This window comes from Antechinus flavipes, chromosome 4 (assembly GCF_016432865.1).
Source record: "Antechinus flavipes isolate AdamAnt ecotype Samford, QLD, Australia chromosome 4, AdamAnt_v2, whole genome shotgun sequence".
In the NCBI taxonomy this organism is placed as follows: domain Eukaryota; kingdom Metazoa; phylum Chordata; class Mammalia; order Dasyuromorphia; family Dasyuridae; genus Antechinus; species Antechinus flavipes.
Window position 1 is genome coordinate 386190357 of NC_067401.1, and position 23122 is coordinate 386213478.

Here is a 23122-nt window from a genome sequence, read left to right on the forward strand (position 1 = left end):
AGGACAGTAGCCTGGCCCAGGACTAGAGAATGAGATTACAAAACTAGCCCTGCTCCTTGTCCTGTCCATGGCAGGAAGGAGGAGTGGATGGGGACAAAGGGTCTTTCCCTTCCTTTAAACCTCATTTTCCCCATCTCTAAAATGCTTTGTTCTTTTCAGCCAATTAGCCACATCCCAGTAAGCCATACTGTCCAGGCAAAGACACAGAGTAATTTGCCATTTCCTTTTCTGGTTCATTTTACAGATGAGGAAACTGAGGCAGATTCAGTGACTTACCTAGGGTCCTGTGGCTAGTCATTGTTCGAGGCCATATTTGAATTCAGGTCTTGCTGACTTCAGGCACAGTGTTCTAGGCACTGAATCACCTAAAATGATATAAATGAATTAATGAAATTTACATATTGCTTTACATATATTGGAGTCATTTGAGTCTTGCAAAAACCCAGTGAGGTCATCATTCCAATTTGACAAATGAGGAAACAAACTTATACTCAGGTTAAAGGAGCCTCCAGCAGTAACATGCTCCGTCCCAGAGGGAGGACTTCAGCCTTCAGTGGGTCAGTGAAGATATAATAAGCACAGTTTTTTTTTTAATTCAAAGTCCATTATAATGTCTGCTACCATCAGAGATATGCTGGTAAATGTTTAACAACTAGTTCTCAAAAAATTAATTTATATAAGATAATTTAAAATTTAATCTGATTTATTAACATTTTCTCCATCATTTGCTTAAATCTAGGCCGGAGAATAGACAAACTTTGACTTAACAGCCAAATCCAGTTGCCCACGGGGTTCTGTGTGATCCACCAAAGAATGGTTTTTATATGTTTATATATTTTATATATTTAGATATTCTTTTTAAACACATAAAAACCATTCCTTGCTTGTAAAGAGAGAAATTTAGCCCTACTTGGGCCATAGTTTATCCTGGTCTACATCAGAGGTATCAAACTAGAACCAGATTAAAATATAATTGGAAAATATTTAATAGAAATAAATAAAAATACAAACAACATAGATCGTGTAATTGAGTCTGACACCATGGGTAGGCAATCAGCAAAACAATAAATCAAGTTCTGATTTGTCTTAGCATTTGTCCTAGATGTAAATGCATGCTTTGAAATTTTAACAATCAGTTCCTGTAAAGCAGTTTGAGCTGACTTTGACATTAAGGGAAATTAGGAAGTTATGATGTCAAAAGATCTTTTGAATTAGACATCATAACTTCCTAATGATGTCAAAAGATCTTTTGAATTAGACATCATAACTTCCTAATTTCCCTTAATGTCAATTGCATCCTTCAAATAATAACCAACAAAGGTAAATTTTATTCAAGATCTGATTTCTTACTATCAGTTGCTGAATGGAAACTATGGGAACTTTGGAAAGAAATGACTACTATCACTTAACGTTTGAGAGAGAGAGTCCAGTAGAGTTTGACTTGCATCCTTTATTTTGTAGAGTGGATTTTCAACTAGTTCTGATGAAGGATAGGTAGAAGTCAATGCAGAAGGAAAAAGAAGCTCTCCATAATGAAATTTGGGAAAATGTGAGGAGAAAAAAATACAAGTTATTTGAAGAGAATTTATCCAACCAACTTGGGTTTTTAAAAGACAAGTAGAAGTTGGAAAAAACAGCAAGTAGGTGGTATAGTGGATAGAGTACCAGGCCTTTTTAGTTAGCAAGACTGATCTTTCTAGGTTCAAGTCTGAATTCAGACACTTACTAGCTGAGTGACCCTGAACTTGTCATTTTATTTGCTCAGTTTCTTCATTTATATAATGAACTGGAGAAAGAAATGGCAAAGTTCTTCAGTATTCTTGCTAAGAAAAACCCAAATGGGGTCACAAAGAATTGGATACAACTGAACAACAAGAACAAGATGGAAGCCAGGACTAATAACAGAAGATGAATGTTTAAAAAAAAAAAAAAAAGTATGTGACACAGTCCTGTAAAATAAGGCCAGAGATGCCACAAGTTTAGAATGTGTCTAATTAGCTGTCTAGGAAAGCTATGAACAACAAAAAAGACTGTTTTCTTTTGCTTTTTTTTTTTTTTCCTGTGGGTTAAAAAAAAAAAAAAATCAAAGAAAGAATGGGACTCTTTTCTGGGGATTTAGCATTATTATATCTAAATATAAAGAAAAAGAAGAGTTTCTTTACTGTATGTTTATTTGGGTTTTCTCTTCCTAAAGGAATAATCTGCTAAGAATTGGACTGGAAAGAACAGAACCAAGAAATGACTAATAGGGAGTTGATACTGGATACAAATAAAGAGATATTTTAGTTGTGCTTACTAGATGCAGAATCAGGATCCAAAATGTTCTTGACAGGCTAAGATAAGATGAAATTAAATAGGAATTAATGCAAAAAATCTTTTTTTTTTTTTTTTTTTTTTTTTAATGAGGCAATTGGAAATGAGTTGCCGAGGGTCACACAGCTAGGAAGTGTTAAGTGTCTGAGATATGATTTGAACTCAGGTCCTCCTGACTTCAGGATTGGTACTGTATCGACTACAAAAAAAATCTTAAAAATAGATTTTATTTTTTTTTAAGATTTGTAATTAGAGCTTTTAATAATAACGATGGTCATAATAATAGCATTTACATAGTGCATTAAAATTTACAACATGTTCCATATATGTTATCTCATTTGATTTTTTTTTATAATAGCTTTTTATTTTTCCAAATATATGCAAAGACAGAACTAGATTTTTAAAAATCAAATTACTAAGTACAAAATGGAAGGAATATAGAAGTTGAAGGTAGTTGAAGACTACCTGGAAGTTTTAGTAGATTGCAAAATCAGTGTGAATTAGTAGCTAGTTTTTAGTAAATAGAAGGCTAGGCCTAGAGTCAGGAAATCCACAGATTCAAATCCAGCTTTATTAGCTGTGTGACCTTGAACAATTCACTTCTACCTGCCAGTTTCCTCACTAATAAAATAATTTTTTAAAAAAACCCAAAGCAAACAAACAAAAAAAACCCAATAGCATGTACCTTGAGGGATGAAGATCAAATGAGATCATATTTGTAAAGAATTTACTACACTATCTGGCAGACAGTAGGCACATATTCAATGTTTATTGCCTTCCACCTTCTGCCTCTATTATACTATCTCAATTTAAAAAAAAAAAAAACACTGTGAGCTTAAGCTACATGAAAAGATGACTAGCTTACAAGAAACAGGAAGTGTTCATCAGAAAATATCTGGAGAATTGTGTGCAGTTTCTAAACCACATTTTATCAGAACATTGATAAACTGGAAAATCTCTAGAGGAAGACGAATAGAAAAGGGAAGGACTTTTAGATTAGTCATATGTAGATCAATGTCAGTAAATGGGGATCTTTAATCTATAGAAAAGAAAACTTATATGGTGACATAATAGTGACCTTTATGGCCATATATATGAAAGAGGAATTAGATTCATCCCCAAAGGACAAAACCTGGGACAACAGAAGGAACTACCAAGAGTCAAATTAGCATTCAGTGAAATCTTCCTAACAACTTGAGCTAACTCAAAGGAGAGTGGACTGCCAAGAGACCTTTTGCATTAAGCTGTTAATTTCCTTTCTGATTCTTTCTTCCATAGAAGAAATTTTTTTTCCAGTTTTTTCCTCTCTTGTTCTTATTGATGTGGGTGATGAAAGCACCAGATAATGGCAGGCTCCAAAAGTTGGGGTTTGGTCATGTGAAGAATGGCCATTCTCTTTGATAAAAAGAAGATTTATTTAGGGAAGAGATTACGGATAAAATGAAGGGGTGCAATAGATACTGAGGATGGTAGATATGAAATAGAGTTGGGAGAACACAGGAAAGACAAGTTCCTCAGTGGAGCTCACAATTACCTAGTTGAAAGGAGCACCCCATGAGTTTGGAGCATGTTCTTAGCTGGCAGACTAAATCCTGAGAGGGACTTAGCACCCTAAAAGAATTATTTAGCTGTAGGGAGAAGTGGGGTTGGGAAGCAGAGTGGAGTTAGGAGAATGCTGTGGCAGACTGGCCCAAAGGAAGATAGCAGCTCTGGAATGGGCCAAACGTAGATTTTATAGGGAAAATTTAACCTCAGGCTCATGACTGGAATTTTTGACAGGACATGACAAGGTAAGACTGCTCTAGTGTCTTTCTTCTCAACCCTTCTCCCCATGTCTCATGATGTCTTCTCTTATTATAGGTAACTGGCTATTTTAGGGTGCTAAATTTCTTTGAGGGTTAGTAGGCAAATCAATGCTATAAGCCCCTTCCCTTGCTAACCCCTTTTGGGATTAGTCTGCTAAACTCCTCTATTGGGTTTAGCTTGCTAGTCAATGGTACATTCCCACCTTCTGGTGTATTCCCTTTCTCCTGGTTAATTGTGAGTTCTACTAGGGAACTTGTTCTTTTCCCTTATTAAAATTTTAAAACCCATTTTCTTGCTAACTATAATATTCTTTATATTGCTTTCCCGATATTATTTCATATTTACCACTCTTGGTATTCATTTTACCTCTTATTTTTTTCAATAGTATTTTATTTTTCCAGAAAAAGTAGATGGTTTTCAACATTCATTTTTGTAAAACTTTGTATCCTAATGTTTTTCCCTAACTCCTTTAGCTTCCCCTTCCCCAAAACGAGCAATCTGATATATTACCTCTTCATTTTGTCTGTAACCTTGTCTCCTAAATAAATTAAATGGCAAAAAGAATGCCATTGTGAATTCTTCACAACCTGGATTTGAGGTTCACAGAGGCTGGATCTGAACTCTTTCTAACTCCTGGTCTAAGGTTCTATTCACTTTATCACCAAGTTGCCTAAGGAAAGTTTCCTTTTCTTAATGAAAAAGCATAGCAATACTGAGCTGAGAATTTTATATGACACAGGATCTCACAAACCAGAGGGCTGAACATGACCTCATTCACTGAGAAGAGACCAGTACGAACCACATAAAACATCAGTAGCCCCATAGCTTGTAATCTTTTTGGTATCATCTACTCCTCCACACATTGTGCTCCAGTCACACATAAACCCTGTTTGTGCATCGATTCCAACCTCTGTATCATTCAATCTCCTAAGTGATACCCCAACTTTATATGGGAAATGTTTTGTTGCTGTTCTTTTTAAATGCCTTTGCCTTGAGCTAATTGTGTACTCTGGCTGATTATTGAGACAGGGGCTGATGATTGGGGGAAACAAAGAAAGACAAAAAATGACCCCTTAAAAAACAGACTTTTTAATAGGGGAGATGTAAAAATAACTAGGAACAGAAACATATATAAAGAACAAATGAAAAGTACTTCTGAAAAAAAAGAAGGGAATGGAGATTCATTTCTATCTTTGTAAAAACCTCTCTACACCTAGAAACAGTAAAAAGGAGAGACAGAAAAATAGGGGATGCAAAGGGTATCTGGGTTCTAAGTGAGGTGTCTGAGAAATGGTTTCTCCTCTGCCTAGCCCCAGTTTTCTTCTGAAATTGTGGTGCATCCCTGTTAAGTTTGAGCAGAGTTCCCCACCTAGAGAAGTTATTTCAAAAGAGGTTGAGGTGGATACTTGTGTTCTGTGAGGGGCTGTTTTCAGTAATTTCTGGGAGAATTGCACACAGGTATAATAAACAGCAAAATGAACTCTTGAACTTGATGATTACTTTATTTTCCCATCTTCCTCTGCTGCTCTATGGATGGCTACCCATTTCTGGATAGCACTGAAAATCATTTCATTGAAACCATTGTCTTCTAGCCAGTTCTATATTTGAATTACAACTGCTGGATGGGTTTCTAGTTCTCCTATTGACCAATTCTCCAGATGACATCCCAACCTCCCACTTCCAATTTGACAGCTAGAAAATTCTCACATATAACCCAGATCAATTCTACAAACAATCTGGTAACAATAATAACGGACACTTACATATCACTTAAAAGTTTGCAAAGTGAAGCTAGATGATATGAATAGAAAATGCTGGACTTAAAAAATGAGGATGACCTGAGATCAAATCTGGCCTCAGACACGAGCTAAATAACCCCCGCAGAATCACTTGATTTCAGCCTCAGTTTCCTTATCTGTAAAATGGGTCTAATAATATCACCTACCTCCTAGGGTAGGTGATATTATTTAATTTTAATCCCATTTGGATTAAACAAGATATTTGTAAAGCCCTTTGCAGTGATATATAAATGCTATCATCATCATCATCATCTAAACTTATATCAATTTTATAGCAACCCTAAGGAAAAAAAAATTTCTTTTATCTCATTTCATTTAATCTCATTTAATAGGTGATGGAAATGATAAGGGATTTAAGTGATTCACGCATGATCATACAGCTGGATTTAAATCCAGGTCTTCCTGATTCTATCCATTATTTCTATGTAGCTTATCTCTAAGGTAAGCCACTTTGTATTGCTATATACTGTAATGAAAAGAGAGATATTGGACTTAGGGGTCAGGATAATTACTCTTGGGAAAAGTTAATTAATCTCTCTGAGTCTCAAATTCTTCATCTATAAAATGGAAATCATATCTATATTCTACCAACTTCACAAAGTGGCAAGGAGAACATTTTTTTTGTTGTTGTTATAGCTTTTTATTTACAAGATATATGCATGGATAATTTTACAGCATTGACAATTGCCAAACCTTTTGTTCCAATTTTTCCCCTCCTTCCCCCCACCCTTTCCCCGAGATGGCAAGTTGACCAATACATGTTAAATATGTTAAAGTATAAATTAAATACAATATAAGTATACATGTCCATATAGTTATTTTGCTGTACAAAAAGAATTGGATTTTGAAATATTGTACAATTAGCCTGTGAAGGAAATCAAAAATGCAGGTGGACAAAAATAGAGGGATTGGGAATTCTATGTACTGGCTCATAGTCATTTCCCAGAGTTCTTTCCCTGGGTGTAGCTGGTTCAGTTCATTACTGCTATATTGGAACTGATTTGGTTCATCTCATTGCTGGAGATGGCCACGTCCATCAGAATTGATCGTTATATAATATTGTTGTTGAGGTATATAAGGATCTCCTTGCCCTGCTCATTTCACTCAGCATCAGTTCATGTAAGTCTCTCCAGGCCTGAAATCACCCTGCTGCTCATTTCTCACAGAACAATAATATTCCATAATATTCAGATTCCACAACTTCTTCATCCGTTCTCCAATTGATGGGCATCCATTCAGTTTCCAGTTTCTGGCCACTACAAACAGGGATACCACAAACATTCTTGCACATACAGATCACTTTCCCTTCTTTAGTATCTCTTTGGGATACAGGCCCAGTAGAAACACTGCTGGATCACAGGGTATGCACGGTTTGATAACTTTTTGAGCATAGTTCCAAATTGCTCTCCAGAATGGCTGGATATATTCACAATGAGGAGAACATTTTGTAAACCTTAAGTAATATTTCATCCTAGTTAAATTGAAAAGACCTTAGTTGTTTTGGCACAGCCTCCTCTCCAAACTTAAAAAAATTATAAATAATGTCCATTCCACTTTTGTTGTAGTTGGTATTTTGTAATTCTTCAATCTTGCAAAATACTGAATTAGAGTTTCCTTAATTTGCGGCATTTGCCTCACAAATCATTTAGAGATCCAAGAAGAAGATAATGGTTTACATTTACCTTTTTCCTGATTTATATCGCTTAATCTCTTTTAGCTCCAGTTTCTCCATCTATAAAGTGGGATAATAATAGCATCTACCTCACAAGATTATTGTAAAGATCAAATGAAATAAAACTTGTAAATCATATTAAAGATTTAACCAAATAAATATTAATTATATGTTTGTTTTTAATGGGTTCACTGAAAGCCCATCCCATAGAGCATCTTGCTTTCTTACTGATGAGCTCATCTAGAAGATTTTGATTCAGACAGTCAATGATTAACAAGCATTTAATAAACACTACTCTACTTCAGAAACTATGTTAATCATTGGGAATCTAAAGAAAGACGAAGAATAGTCCCTGCCTTCAAGGAGTTTACAATTTAATGGAGGAGACAGTATGTGAATAACTATGTCCAACTATGTATATACAGAATAAATTAGGACTAATCCTAGAGGAAAAGAATCAGCATTAAAAAATGACTGGAAAGACTTGCACAAGAATGGATTTTAACTGAGATCTGAAGGAAACCAGGGAAATGAAGCAGCAGAGATAAGAAAGGATCCAAGTGCAAGCATGGAGAACAGCCAGTGGAAAATGTTTGGTGTTTTCTAGTTATATGAAGAAATGCTCTAAATCACTATTAATTAGAGAAATGCAAATTAAGGCAACTCTGAGGTACCACTTCATACCTCTCAGATTGGCTAAAATGACAGGCACAGATAATGATAAATGTTGCAGGGTATTGGGAAAACTGGGGCACTAGTACATTGTCGATGGAACTGTGAACTGATCCAGATATTCTGGAGAGCAATTTGGAACTACGCCCAAAGGGCTATTAAACTGTGCATACCCTTTAATCCACCAGTGTTTTTACTGGGTCGTATCCCAAAGAGATCTAAAGGAGGAAAAGGGACCAACATGTACAAAAACATTCATAGCAGCACTTTTTTGTAGTGACAAGAATGTCCATCAGTTGGGGAAAGGCTGAATAAATTATGGCATGTGGATGTAATGTAATATTGTTTTATTAGAAATGATGAGCATAAACAAGAGAACTATTCGGTTCTGCACACATATATTGTATCTAGGACACACTGTGATATATTTAACATGTATAGGACTGCTTGCTATCTGGGGGAGGGGGTGGAGGGAGGGAGGGGAAAAGTTGAAACAGAAGTGAGTGCAAGGGATAATGTTGTTTAAAAAAAAAAAATTACCCAGGCATGGGATCTGTCAATAAAAAGTTATAATCATTTAAAAAGAAAGAAAGAAAGAAATGATGAGCATACTGATTTCAGAAAAGCCCAGAAAGACATACATGAATAATGCTAAGTGAAATGAGTAGGATCAGGAAAACATTGAAGTCAGTGATAACAAAATTATGTGATGATCAGTATGATGGACTTGCTCTTTTCAACAATAAGATGATTCATGGCAATTGCAATATACTTTTGAGGGGAAGAGCCATCTGCATCCAGAAAAAGTACTAAGGATACTGAATGTAGATCACAATATAGTATTTTCACTTTTTTTTTATGTTGTTTGCTTGTTTTTTTTTTCTTTCTAATTGTTTTCCATTTTAATCTGATTTTTCTTGTGCAGCATTATAAATGTGGAAATAGCTTTAGAAGAGTTTCACATATTTAAACTATACTTGATTACTTGCTATCTAGGGGAGAGTGCTGGGAGGAAAGGAGAGAGAAAAATTTGGGACACAAGGTTTTGCCAAGGTGAATGTCAAAAACTGTCTTTGCATGTATTTTGAAAAATAAAAAGCTATTATAATTTTTTTAAAAAGAAAAATGTATGTTGGGAGACATAAGCAAGGAGGCCATCTTCATTAGATGGCAGAATACATAAAAGAGAGTCAAATATAAGAAGACTGGAAAAGATTAAAAGAAATTAGATTGGTCAGGCCAAGAAGATTCTAGGAAGATGGAGTAGACCAGAAAATTCCAAGCTCTCCAGATTTCCCCCCACAAATAAGATAAAAACCATAAAAAACAAACAAAAGTTGGAGCAGAACAGAATAATGGTCCTCCTGGGACAATTGGAGAAGATCCATAGAAAGATCTCAGGAGGGAAGTTTGGTTCAGGTAAAGTGTAAGTACCTCCAGGCTAGCTGCAAAACAAAAAACAACAAGAAAATTATGAAAAGAAAATCATTGAAGTATAAAAGGAGATCTAGTATCTTAAGGAAGAAAATGACTCCTTGAAAACTAGAATTGGGTAAGGGGAAGCCAGAAAAGTTATGAGACCAAGAAATAATAAAGCAATATACAAAGAATGAAAAAATAAAAATCTCATCTCATAAGAAAAACAATTGATGTAGAAATCAGATGAAGAAGAGAAAGCTAGAATAATCAAAATCAAACTATTTGAAAGCTATAATCAAAAAAGAGTTTTAATACAATAATACGAGAAATAAAGAAAACTGTTCTGAAGTATCAGGACAAGAGAAGAAAGTTAAAAAAAGAAAAAAATCTATCTATCATCACCTGAAAGGGATGCTACAAGGAAAACCTATAGCAATATCATAGCCAAATTCTAAAAAAACCCAAATCAAGGAGAAAATATTACAAGTAAAAGATGAAAAAATTCAAATATGAAGGAGTCACAGAATCACACAAGACCTAGCAGTGGCTACTTAAAGACTGCAAGTCTTGGAGCATTATATATTGAAAAGCTAAAAAACTGGGATTAGGACCAAATAATATCATACCCCGCAAAGTTAAGCAAAAGTTTGAATTAAGAAAAAAGAATGAATTGCCAGGCTTTCAGGATTTTGTTGCAAGATCTAAACTTAATAGAAAATAGAAAATATAAGATACAAGAGAAATATGAAATAAACATCAAAAACTAATTACAAGGGGCACAATAAGGACAAACTGTTTATGTTGTATATATGGAGGTGTTTTATGTGTCTCAAAAAAGAAAAATAGGGAAACTATATGTCAGTCATATTAATATTGTTTTAGCCAATTTAAAATAACTAGCTAGTATAAGGTTGGGATGTTGTTGTGGTGTAGGAAATGATGAGTTGGTAGATATAGAAAAATATACAAAGACTTAGACTTATGAAGGATGATGTTATCTACCTTCAGAAAAACAGAGGACAAACAAGCATAATATGGCTTTATATAGATGTTTATGAATGCATTTGTGTATATATGTGTATGATTATAACTATCTATGTATTTATATATATATGTATGCACATATATGTAGATATAAAAATATCTGTACTTAGTTTTAACCTTCTTAGGGGAGGAAAGGGGGAAAGAATAAAGTAAAACATATACAGCAGAGAACAAAAATAATTTACAAGGAAACAAAGATGTTCATGATATAAACATGATGTGTAGTATTTACTATATAAGCTTTCTTGAAATGGATATTTATTGTTTTAAATTTTGAATACTCTCTTTTGCTCTGCTGTGCACAAGGTAATTTTTTTTCTATTTTCTATTTAAGCATTTAATTAATAAATAAATTTAAAATATAAAAAAAGAAATTAGATTATAAAGGATTTTAAAAAATCATTGAAAGTGTATGTTTTATTATGTCTCTGGAACTGTGGTTGATTATTGTGTTGATTAGAGTTACTAAATCTTTCAGAATTAATTATCTTTATAATTTTGTCATTGCTGTATAAATTATTCTTCTGGTTCTGCTCACTTCATTTTGTATCAGTTTATACGAGCCTCCCCAAGTTTCATTGAAACCATCCCAATCATTTCTGCAATAGTACAAATAATACAAAAGTACAATAGTATTATATCACATTTATGCATCAAAACTTGTTCAGTCATTCTCTAATCCATGAGTTATCTCCTCAGTTTCTAATAATTTGTTGTCACAAAAATAATTGTTTTATTTTGTACATTCTTGGTTAAAATTAGTTTTGCTTAAAAACTAATCCATCCATTAATCTACCTGTTCTCTTACTTCCCTTTCTCTTTTGTCCTCTTGTTTTCTTCTTTTCTTATTGAGTGAAGTACATTTCAATACCCAACCGTGTGTGTATGTGATGGTGTGTGTATGGATCTGTGTCTGCATGTATTCTTCTTTCCTTTGACCAGTTCAAATGAGATTATAATTCAAATGTCAGTAACTTTTCCTACTTCTTTCTCCTTGTTTGTATAGACTTCTATTTATATATCCTGATTATGTGAGGTAATTTTTCCTAACATTCTTCTCAGTGTCCCACCCCCCACCATGTTTTCATCTTCCCTTCTCTTTTCATTCTTTTTAAAAGATGCTCAAAATATTACAAAACCATTCTCAGGTAGAGATAAGCACCTACATTATATACTAATGAATTATTCAGGGTAAGGGTATTGAGAATAATCAATCAACTAGCATTTGTTGATTGCTTATTATGTTTCTGGTACTTGTGTTAAATGTTGGGGTAACAAAGATTAAAAAGAAAAGAAAAGGAAAAAAACTACTCCTGGTTCCTTTATCTTATTAGATTCCCTGTATGCTCCCTAATGATAGGAGTCTGAGGGGATGCATAGCTACATATTAGAAAGTAAGCAATTCACTACTTTATAATTGCTTATTCTTGTTTGCCTTTTTAATGTTTCTGATTACTCCTGTGTTTGCATTTCAAAGTTTCCATGCAACTCTGGGTTTTTCATCAGGACTGCTTGGAAGCTGTTTGTTTCATTAATGGCTCATTTTTTGTCCTGTGGATTTATATTCAGAAGTTGTTGGGATGAGGATAAAGTTATTCTTGGTTTTGAACCCATTTTTTTGCTTTTACTAATTATGTGTGAACTTGACTATGGCTCCTCAGTTCTTGATTCTTTTTTTCTGGTTACTTACATTAATTTTTCTTTGGCCTTTTCTCTGGCTTTAATCTCTTTCAGAAATTCTAATTGAACATGTATCTAAGCTATGTTTTCTTTTAGGTTTTGTTTGTAGATTCTTGGAGTCATTCTCTTTTTCTGGCTTTGTGTTTTGAGTTTTTTGGATTTGTTTTTTTTAAAGGTACCATTTTTTGGTTGTTTGCTTATTCTTCCTGCCTACTTCCTGACTTCAGAAAGGTATCAGGGCAAGCTTTCAGGGATCCCCTACATAGGAGAGGACTAGTGGTTTCTTTCTATTTCTTCTTTGTCCTGTGATTCTAAGAAAGATTTGAACAGTTTTCTTTTATGATTTCTTGAAATATGATCTATAAGCACTCTCTTTGTGTTTCTGTCTCTTTCTATCTTTTCCTCCCATCACAGCTTTCAGGTAGTTGGATGGTTCTTAAATTATCCTATCAATCAAGTTAAATACATTTTTTACATACAAAGAAGTCCAAATTGAGTTGAAACCAGAAAGGTTTTTTTTTTTTTTTTAATTTTCATTATTGTTATTTTTTTTCCCCGACTTGCCCAGGGTCACACAGTTCGGAAATATAGATGTCTCAGGTCAGATTTGAATTCTGGTACTCCTGACTTTAGGGCTGGTCTCTATCCACTGTACCACCTAGCTGCCCTAAAAGGTTTTTTAAGAAGGAAAATTAGACAACAGTGCTGCAGGAACCAAATACAAGGTACAAGGAAGCCTACAGCCTAGGAGAGGCAGGAACAATTTATGCTTGAAAACCAGAAAGGGGAAGTTTGGGGAGGAGTTAGGGTAAAGAGTGGACAGTCTTTTCCATAAACAGGTGGGATAGAGAAGCAGCAGGATGTTTTGCAGTAATGTTTGACCACAAAGTTAGTTCAAGTTAGTTTGAGGTAGTCTCCTCAGCAAGGTCAGTCAGCAAACAATAGCAAAACTATCTGGAAGTGAGCAAACTCAGCAAACAATAGCAAAACTATCTGGAAGTGAGCAAGCTTTTTGATTCACTGCAAATTTTTAACTGATTCTTTCAGAATGTTGCCTTTATTCCATGTCTAGTGCAGCTACCTGGTAAGGTAACTCATAAATAACACACATGTTAATCTTGAGGATACTACTACTTCATTGTTTCCAAAGTCAATTGTTTTGCTGTGAGATGCATTACCTAATCTTCTTTGTTTTACTTTGTCTTACTCATTGTTTTAATGTTTTTTGTTTCATGGAGTCATTGGCTTCTATTTGGTCCAGTCTGATTTTCAGGGAATTTGTTGCTTGGGCAAGGTTTTGCATCTTTTTTGCCAAGCTGCTAATTCCCTTCCTAACTCTTTCTTCCATAGTTTTAATTTATTTTCCAATGTTTTCTTCTAGAATGCTTATTTCATCTGTAAAAGTATTTTAAAACTCTTTTAAAATCTGGCTTTAATCTCTTTCAGAAATTCTAGTTGAACATGTATCCAAGCTATGTTTTCTTTTAGGTTTTGTTTGTAGATTCTTGGAGTGATTCTCTTTTTCTGGTTTTGTGTTTTGAGTTTTTTGGATTTTTTTTTTTTTTAAGGTGCCATTTTTTGGTTGTTTACTTATTCTTCCTGCCTACTTCCTGACTTCAAACTTGATGTTAGGTTTAGGCTTTGTCACACTTTTTGAAGGAAGGTACCAGGGCAAGCTTTCGGGGATCCCATAGTGGTCTGGCCTAGGGTAAAGTCTAGTTTTTGCTCTACCAGCCTTGATCTCTGCAAATTCCTGACCTAGGTTTGGTCTGATCAAAATGCTTGTGGGCTTGGCCCATTTGTAGTTTGAGTAGACTGCAGCTAGACTCAGATCTTACTAGTCAGAGGAAAACTCTGCTGGTTCAGAAGGCTAGAACTATAGGCTTCCCTTTGGTCTGGGATTGCTGCTCTGATTATCCCACACAAATTTCAGATTAGACTTGAAGCTGGAACTGTGACCTCACTCCATTCCTAGCTCTTGCTTGTGTTGGAACTTGCTTTTTGCTTGTTGCACAGCCTAGGGCCCTGACCCGGTGAGAGACAGGGCTGTCAGCTGGCACCCGTACCTGTACCCTACACAGATATAGACTGGATCTGGGAGTTCTTGTCTTGGTACACAGCCTCTCCTTGCAGCAGAATGCTCTATCTGATGCACTTCTGGTCAGATTCCCTTTCCCTATGTTATCTCAGGCTAGAAAAAACATTTCACTGTGATTTTTTTTTTCATGGATTTCCCAATCAGGACATAGCGCATTTTCTTGTTTTTTTTTTTTGTTTGTTTTTTTTTTTTAAGAGGAGTTGATGGGTAGAACTTGACAATACTTTTTCCTGCTATTCCACCATCTTGGCTCCACTTCCACAGCAGAGTTTTTGTATGTGTAAATTTGTGTTCAATGCTCTTTTGCTTATTTCAGAGAAGCCCATTTGATGCTCACTACTCCCACTCTCAGTTATGAAAAAGAATAAGTTCTACCTCCTTTCTCTCTATATATTAGTGTATTTCTTTTACCTTCCATTTTATTTTCCTCTTAAGTAATATCCTTTACTTTCCTTTTAAGTAATCTACCTCACTTTCCTTTTAAATAATCTACCTCCATTATCTCCATTTTAAAATTTATTTGCTGAAGCAATTGGGGTTAAGTGTCTCTATCCACTGCACCACCTGCTGCCCTTTCTCCATTTTTCTTATTTAACTCTTGCATTCACCAGCTGTGTGATGTTAGGTAAGTCACTTGATCTCTGTCTGCTTTAGTTCCTTATAAATGTAAATTGTAAAATGGAGATTAAAATAGCACCTATCTCAAAGGGCTATTTTGATAATAAAATGATAGTGTATGTATAAAGTGCTCCGCAAAATTTAGGGGAATTAGATCTATGGTTTAGTTGATAGTAGAGATTCCTTCTATCAGTATAAGTTGCTGTCTTCTCTACAACTTAAGGTTTTAGAAAGTTGCTGGAAGTGACTTGTCCAAAGTCATAAAAATCAGTGTGTGTCTGAGGCAGGATTTGAATCCAGACCTTCCTGATTGTGAAGCTAAGCCAAACTGCCCCACTATACCATTGTTATGATTGCCCTCATGTCCTAAGATTTCCAAGGGGAAAAATAGTGTCGAATGGTGGCAAGAACTTCCAAGGCAGAAATGTTCCTCGGATGCCAAGTCTCTGAACAGAATGTTCAGGGCTCAGATCCTAGTTGTCTCCTCCCTTACCTCAAGAAAAATACAAATTAATTTTTCCAGGACAATAGGCTAATGTCCAATTGCCTTTTAGGGAAGTTTCTTCCTGTTCTCTGAGAGGTAAAGGTAGGTAAACTCAGATTTATTTGACAAATGGGCTTATTCATATTAGACCCAACTCCTTATTACTCCATTCCTAGACTGAGGTCAGGGCAGAGCAAGTTAGCTTCTAATATTCACCCGAAAATAAATGTTTTAATTATATTGGAAGTTCCCACGCTGATGAAAATTCAAAAGAGCTAATATAATGATGTAGCATCTGAAGGACCAGTACATGGTGCCCAGCACAGGGTGTTTCTCTGTAGAGAAAAAAGAGATATAACCTAAAAGGCTGATTTCAAAGTGAGCAGAGAGCTATTCTCCCCTCCACTCCAAGTTCTTGTATTTCCCTTTCTATTCCTTTTCCTAGTTATACTTGATAGATTATCTCCTGGGTCTGTTCCTTCTGCCACTATCTCCCATCTTTAACTAAGAACTGGACATAATATCAAAGGATATGAACAGACAATTTTCAGATGATGACATTGAAACTATTACCACTCATATGAAAGAGTGTTCCAAATCTATTGATCAGAGAAATGCAAATTAAGACAACTCTGAGATATCACTACACACCTGTCAGATTGGCTAAGATGACAGGAAAAAATAATGATGAATGTTGGAGGAGATGTGGGAAAACTGGGACACTAATGCATTGTTGGTGGAGTTGTGAACAAATCCAATGATTCTGGAGAGCAATCTGGAATTATGCCCAAAAAGTTATCAAACTGTGCATACCCTTTGATCCAGCAGTGCTACTACTGGGCTTACACCCCAAAGAGATACTAAAGAAGGGAAAGGGACCTGTGTGTGCCAAAATGTTTGTGGCAGCCCTGTTTGTAGTGGCTAGAAGCTGGAAAATGAATAGATGCCCATCAATGGGAGAATGTCTGGATAAATTGTGGTATATAAATGTCATGGAATATTATTGTTCTGTAAGGAATGACCAGCACGATGAATACAGAGAGAACTGGCGAGACTTACATGAACTAATGCTGAGTGAAATGAGCAGAACCAGGAGATCATTATATACCTCAACAATAATACTGTTTGAGGATGTATTCTGATGTGTTGGAATCCTTACTAACTGATAACTAATTAGAGTTGATCTAATCTTACAAGAAGATGTTTTGGCCAGAACCTGAAACAAGGTACTAAGTAGAACTAATCAATACAAGGCTTGTGTTCACACCTTTACTCATTGGAGTTCAATGAGTTCACATCTCCCATAGTGCTCTCTGGCCCAAAGAGCTTTAAGGTGTGGACTCTCTTGAAGTTAGAAAGTGTACTTTGTGAAGCTAGCATACTTGTGGACTCCAATGAGTAAAGGTGGGAACACAAGCCTTGTCTTGATTAGTTCTACTTAGTACCTTGTTTCAGGTTCTGGCCAAAACAACTTCTTGTAAGATTAGATCAACTCTAATTACTTAGCAGTTAGTAAGGATTCCAACATCTCCCCCTTTCTTTTGTTTTAAAACATAGGGGGTTTTTGAGGGGGTACACATAAATCCACCAATATGGGAGGCATTATACATAATTTACATGAGCACATAGCAATATAACACAGGCTAGTAGTAATGTAACAAATAACAAGAATCGAACTGGATCTCTTCTATAAAGAGAAGATCTAACTCAATTCCAGTTGATCAACGATGGACAGAAGCAGCTACACCCAGAGAAGGAATGCTGGGAAATGCATGTAAACTGTTTGCATTTTTGTTTTTCTTCCCGAGTTATTTTTACCTTCTGAATCCAATTCTTCTTGTGCAACAAGAGAACTGTTCAGTTCTGCAAACATATATTGTATCTAGGATATACTATAGCATATTTAACATATATAAGACTGCCTACCATTTAGGGGAGGGGGTAGATGGAGGGAAGGGAAAAGTCGGGACAGACGTGAGTGCAAGGGATAATGTTGTAAAAAATTACCCATGCATATGTTCTGTCGATAAAAAGTTATAATAATAATAAGAAGAACTGGACATAATACAAACTTGGAAACTATGGAAGGAAGGATATCCTTGTGATTTTTGTATGATTATTATTATAAGATTATGTGTGTTGATCCAATTCTTCAGAAGTCTGTTTTTTAAATCATTTCAAAGATGATTCTGCAATTGGAGTGAGAGTCATCAGGGTGTGGTGCTGGTGTTGGTATGGTGGAAGTGACTTTGATGACAGTGCTTTGGTCAAACCACTGCAGATCTGGTAAATCTGGTTAATTAAAATGGAACAAAACATAATTTCTCTACAACTTTCTCTTCTTTGTTGGAAAAATAAAACTTTCTGTGAAGAAAGCACAACACTAAACATTTGTTGATTTCATTAAAAACATTTATACCTTTTGTTTTGTTTGTTTTGACAGAATATATGGTTCTCAGGGAACACTGAAACGAAGCCTCCCACAAAACACATGTTCCTAAACAGTAAGTTTATTGATTAACAAAAGGAAGGCTGTGTCCTTCACATACATATATCACATACATACACAACACACACATAGAACTACCCAACTGCCATCCAAGTATCTCTATCAGCTGTGCAGGCAAAATTCCATATTATTTCTACTGTCCCAATATCCTGTGCTCCAAGTCATCTGAAGTCTGTGAAATGGGTAAGCTTAATGGTCCAAGAAAGTGGCTGATGAGTAATATACTCCCATATACCCCCATCTTTATTTTCTTTTATTAAATTGTTTTTCTTATATATTTATTAACAGTACCTGTTATTTCTCCTTCCACAACTGGGGAAAAAAAACAAAACCAGAAAATCTTTGTAACAATTATACCGTTAATCTATTTAACATGTATAGGACTGCTTGCCATCTGGGGGAGGGGGTGGAGGGAGGGAGGGAGGGGAAAAATCGGAACAGAAGTGAGTGCAAGGGATAATGTTGTAAAAAATTACCTTGGCATGGGTTCTGTCAATAAAAAGTTATTTAAAATAAAATAAAAACAACAACAAACAAACAAACAAACAAACAATTATACAGTTGAGCACAACAAATTGTGTCATTAGTCATGTCTAATAATATTTATCTTACTCTTCACCTTGAATCCATCACCTTTCTCAAGAAGAAGGTAGCATGCTTTATTGTCACTCTTTTGGAATTGTGATTGGTCATTAGATGGATTAAATCTTAAATCTTTCAGTTGTTTTTCTTTGTAATGTTGTTAAAAATATAAATTGTTCTTCTTGCTCTGCTCACTAAACTCGGCATTAATTGATGCAAACCTTCTGAAACTATCCCCTTTGTTATTTCTTAGAATTCAATAATATGCCATTATAAATATATATATATATAGTATATACATAAACATATATATGGATCCTCCCCCCCATCAATCCAATATGTATGTGTGTATGTATGAATGTGTGTGTTGTGTGTGCTGTTTTTTTATAGCTGTTTGCACATTGAGGGTAGGCAGGGTTTTTGCTTTTTTATATACCCAGTGCTTAGCACATAGTAGGCACTTAATAATGCTTGTTGACTTGATTTCCTCTTTCTTTGATATCTTTTGTTTTATGAACTTAAAATCATTATTCTAAGAAGGGGACCATTAGGCTTCTTGCCAAAGCATTCAAATAATAACTCACCTTAAGGTCATCCTAGGATCCCCATTTTGAAGAATATTTCTATAGGTTATCTACCAATGTCTGTTTCCTTTTCAAGATTCTTTCCTCAAAGTTCTAGTTTTTAAAAAAATATAAATCTGGAAGAAATAAATTTATTTAAAAATTCTAAGTATCTTTCCTTAGAATAAAACTTCAAAGGGACAGCTTCATCCTGCCTTGGAAAATCTCTCTAACCCAAGATATTTCCGCTGGTAATTTATATTATTTCTCAAACAATGGCAAAATTCCACAATAATATAAAACATACTTAGAAAATTCAGATAATTCCTTTGATTCATCAAATGGAATAATATTTTCAATTTTTGGCAGATCTTGGAGAATCATTTTCCTAAAATCACTCAATCTACCTTTAAGAACTCTAAAGATTTTCCTTTTTAGGGGATCAAAGATAAACTCAAGAGATATTTCTTTTAATTAGTCAGAAACTCCTCCTAATTTGATAATTACTCTAATCAATAGAGTCTAGCACAGTATTTTGCACATGTCAGATAGACACTAAATTCGTTGAATTTGCACATATTAGGTAGACACTTATTAAATTTGTTGAATTGAATAGAAGGAAAAATGTTGTACAAGACAGAACAAAAGACAGGATAATCCTAAAAAAGGAGATAATGAAACAATAAAATGCCTGAGGATTCTAAGAAGCTGTTAATAGGGAGGGAATAGAGGATGTTTCTGGGAAGCTAGGTGGCGCAATTCATAGCGCCAAGCCTGAAGTCAGAAAGAATCATCTTGAATTCAAATCCAGTCCTAGATAGTTACTAGGTGAGTGACCCTGGATAAGTCACTTTACCCTGTTTGCCTCAGTTTCCTCATCTGTAAAATGAGTTGGAGCAAGAAATGGCAAACGACTCCAGTATCTTTGCCATGGGATCATGAAGAATCAGACACAATTAAACAAGAGAATACTTTCAGAGTTTCCTGAGAGCTAAATTAATACCTTAAAAAGAGAAGATGAGACCTCACTGAAGATAGCAAAAGAAGCTGAAGAATAGTAAGATAAATAGGAGAAGGATCTGGATAGAGTCATGTCTCTGAAAGCTAGAGAGAGGTTATCAAAGAGAAGAGAGTGATCATTGAAGGCTACATAAAGCTCTGGGTTGGTGGGGGATCCAGTTCAATTTTGATGACTTCTCAGTAACTTTGTTCTTTATCTTGTGATCCTGCTTAGGAATCCTCTTCATGAAGGCAGAATTTCCAACTCTTTTAGAAGTATCTAGATTCCCTCCAAGTAAATAAGCTAAATAAGACATAAAAAAAGAACAGTTGTTAACAATAACAATGTAATAGAGTTGTTACATGGACCAGAGAAGGGCTTCTTAGCTCCTCTAGCAATGCAAAAATTATATTCTGCCTTCATTTGTAGGTTTGTTCTTTTCTCTCTCCCACTAGATCGGTCATAGACCTTAGATATAAACTTCATAATAATTACAAACTAAACGACAGTAGTGTGAATGGAGTTGAAGATTTCATTGAAGAGTACTGCCAGTATCTCCACTTGCCTACTTTCCATCTGATATCCTGGCTTGCTTCCATGCTGAGGCATCCACATGTCTATTATACACCCTGCTTTTCAGCTTCATGGGACTCTGAGAGCATCATCAGATTGCTTCAACTCCTGCAGATCCTGTTTTGGTCAGGGAGCTTCTCCTTGCTCCGTGGGAATATGAGTACTTTGCTCGCTTGTCTTCTCATTCCTGAATAGGTTCCATAACCTCAGAAGAGCCCTATCCATTTCCTTCTGGCTCTTCTTTACCCTGAAAGCATCTCTTTTTCTCCTCTTTTGCAAATGTACTTGGGCTTATGTCATTCTAGGAAAGGGTGTTTCCTCCCTTTTAATGAGGATTTTTCTCTTTTCCTAGTGCCTTTAGTTGTTTTTATAGTTAGCACTGTGGAAAAGCACCATCTCTTCCTGTTTATATATGAATCAAGTCCTTTCAGGGAGCATGGAATAGAGTGGGAAGGAAACAGAGCCTTGTAATTTCAAGTTTGAACTGTGTAATTTTGGAGAAAAGGTATCAGACACTTAGGTGGAAGTGGAATGGTGGAAATATATATCTTCGCAACAAATAATCTCCTCACAACAGGCTTCTGTTGTCTTACCAACAAATTAAGAACATTAAACTAGATATTCTGTAAGATCAAGCTCTAGATTATATGAGTCCTCCCAAATAATAGCACATTAGTCAATAAGCATTTATTAAGCTCTTCTTCTTAAGTTCAAATCTGGTCTCAGATTCTTACTAGCTGTGTGATCCTGTGTAAGTCACTTTACACTTTGCCTTAATTTCTTCATCTGTAAAATTTGCTGGAGTAAGAAATAGCAAACTATTCCAATATCTTTGCCAAGAAAACACCAGAAGTGGTCAAGGAGAGTTGGGCACTTCTGAACTGATTCAACAAAAGGTGTTCCTATTAGGTGTTAAATATTGAGGATGCAGAGAAAGGTAGAAATCTCAGCCCTCAAGAAGCTCACAGTGTAAAGGGGGAAACAACATAAAATAACTATGTAAAAGCAAGATAGATGATAGATAGATATGACATGATAAATTGGAGGTAATGTGGTTGGGAGGAAGGAGGAACTAAGCATAAAGGAGGATTTTAAAAGCCCCAATCTCTCTGCAACTCCAGTTTTCTATTAATCATATCAAACTGGATACCCCATAAACATCATCCTTATAGAAGGCTTTTAGCTAGAGCTTGAAGAAAGTCAGGGAAGCCAGGAAGAGGAGAAGAGAAAAGGAGCAGAAGGAGAATTCCCAGCATATGGCATAATCAGTGAAAAGGCAGCAACAGGAGATACCAAAAGGAAGGAATGAATGTCTTATGGGAGGGAAAATAAAAAGGATAGTGTTATTGGATCTCAGAATACCTGAGCAAGAGGGAGATGTAAGGATACTAGAAGATAAAAAAGAGTTACCTTGTTAAATGCTCTAAAAACTAAATGAAATTTTCTATTTGATGTTGGTGGTGATAGGAGCCATTAGAATTTATTGAATAGTGTAGTGGGTGACAGGGTCAGATTTGTGCTTTAGGAAAATCAGTTTAACAGCTGATGGGATGAAGAACTGTTGAGAGATTTGAGAAGGCAGACTCAGAAGTAATCTACTATAACAATGCAAGTGTGAGATAATGATGGCTTGTGTGAAGATGGTGAAAATACTATGTTGCCTGTCAATAAAAAGTTATTAAAAAAAAAAAAAGAAAAGAAAAGAAAATACTATGTTGTGATCCACACTCAATTCCATAGCCCTCTCTCTGGGTGTGGATGGCTCTCTTCATCACAAGATCATTGAAATTGGCTTGAATCATCTCACTGGACAAATCATGTCCATCAGAATTGATCATTGTATAATATTGCTGTGTACAATGTTCTCTTGGTTCTACTCACTTCACCTAGCATCAGTTCATGTAAATCTCTCCAGGCCTTTCTGAAATCATCCTGCTGGGAATCTGATTTTAATTCTATTTTTAAGACTTAAGTAAGCTGGCTTGGGGACTAGTACTTTAACATTTATAATGATTATGAAATAAATAAAATCTAAAATAATAATTGAATAACATTTTAACATTTGAATTTGATTTAATACCAATATTTTAATACTAATAATCCCATAAGTTATATTTAGGGACTTACATTATAACTTATATGTACAATATATATATATATAATATAACATATATAATATATACAACTTATAATTTGTTATATTTAGAACTTCACCCTTCACCTACATTCAGGAGAAACTTGCCTAAAGACCAAGCTTTTGTCTGGTCATTCCCTCCACTACTGGACTCAA

At 35.1% G+C, this 23122-nt stretch overlaps 1 long non-coding RNA gene across 3 annotated transcripts in view; it reads right to left on the reverse strand.

Moving 5' to 3' along the window:
• Positions 1 to 23122, reverse strand: part of LOC127562712 (uncharacterized) — an 81180-nt gene that overhangs the window by 6992 nt on the left and 51066 nt on the right. For all 3 annotated transcript variants that reach the window (XR_007953797.1, XR_007953798.1, XR_007953796.1), the window contains exon 7: positions 277 to 365. This is a non-coding gene — a long non-coding RNA (uncharacterized LOC127562712). The remainder of the gene's footprint in view (positions 1 to 276; positions 366 to 23122) is intronic.